At 34.4% G+C, this 1,098-nt stretch overlaps 1 protein-coding gene across 2 annotated transcripts in view; it reads right to left on the reverse strand.

Annotated features, from left to right (window-relative positions):
• Window positions 1-642: 642 nt before the first annotated feature.
• Window positions 643-1,098, reverse strand: part of SLC25A16 (solute carrier family 25 (mitochondrial carrier), member 16) — a 51,981-nt gene continuing 51,525 nt past the window's right edge. The window contains exon 10 of one of the 2 annotated variants that reach the window (XM_008567104.1): window positions 643-1,096. The gene's annotated coding sequence lies outside the window, so the exon portion shown is untranslated. The remainder of the gene's footprint in view (window positions 1,097-1,098) is intronic. The other variant, XM_008567103.1, reaches the window with a different exon arrangement.

Consider the following 1,098-nt stretch of genomic DNA (forward strand, 5'->3'; position numbering starts at 1 on the left):
ACACCTGTCATGGTGGCGCACCCTGTGCTCCTCACCAGGGATGAAGGTACAGCTCTACCCTTGAGGGAACCAGTTGTGGGGAGCAGAGGGACATAGGTAAACAGGCAGTTATCCTAAAGAGTGGTACACACTCTATTAGAGAAATACCCAGTGTCAGATGCATCTAACAGGCATCTGAATCAGTATGTTACTACAGTTTACAGGCCTCTCAAGTGAAGTCCTCCATAATGTTGACACAATGCCTGGCACACAATGTGTGCTGAATAAATGGAAGTTCAGTACCCTGCTGGAGAATAAAGCGAGATATTACTATATATACCAAGTAATCTCTCCACCTCCATACAGGCAACCCATTGAGAGCCAGGGGTGTTACCTCATTTATCAATCCCTAGACCAGACCTCTGTCCCATTCTATAGATCAGAGGAACGTACCCACTAAAAGGCAGGAAAAGAGGAACAATGAAGACCAAAAAAGAAAGAAATTGTTAATCTTCAAATGGAAGATAAACTGGCAAGGTGAACTTTGGGTTATCTATCTGAAATAAATCAGACATAAACACAGTCATTATTTGAAATATTCTTCCATTCAGACTTCTTATATTTAAGCATTTGTGCTTCAGTAATGTAAGTAGTTAAAAGAAATTGTCAAACATAGATAAAATTTATTTTTAATATCCTATGATTCTACAACAGACATAGAATACAAATTTTTATGTAAAAAAATATTAGCAGTCCCTTTTTATTGACAACATAACAGGTACTTATTTTATACATTTAAATTATCTTAAGATTTAATAACAATAGTTAACTACAGTGTGGCCCAGAAATGAAAATATACAAAACACTTTTAGGAACACATGTATTTCTACCTGCTTGTACACTCATAAGTCATACAAAGATACATATTTATTTTTAAAATAAAGACTTTGAAAATGAAACCAGTTCATCAAATTTTACCAAGGTAGGACAAGAAGTCTTTTATGCAACAAAATTAAAAGTGAAGCAAAAAATAATACTTTCAACTGAGTTTTCTAATGTTTTTAAAATACATCAATTCTACAAATCACTTTTTCTGAAAACAGAACTTTAACTGTTCCT

The sequence above is a fragment of the Galeopterus variegatus genome, unplaced genomic scaffold (genome assembly GCF_000696425.1).
Source record: "Galeopterus variegatus unplaced genomic scaffold, G_variegatus-3.0.2 Scaffold293, whole genome shotgun sequence".
NCBI classification, from domain to species: domain Eukaryota; kingdom Metazoa; phylum Chordata; class Mammalia; order Dermoptera; family Cynocephalidae; genus Galeopterus; species Galeopterus variegatus.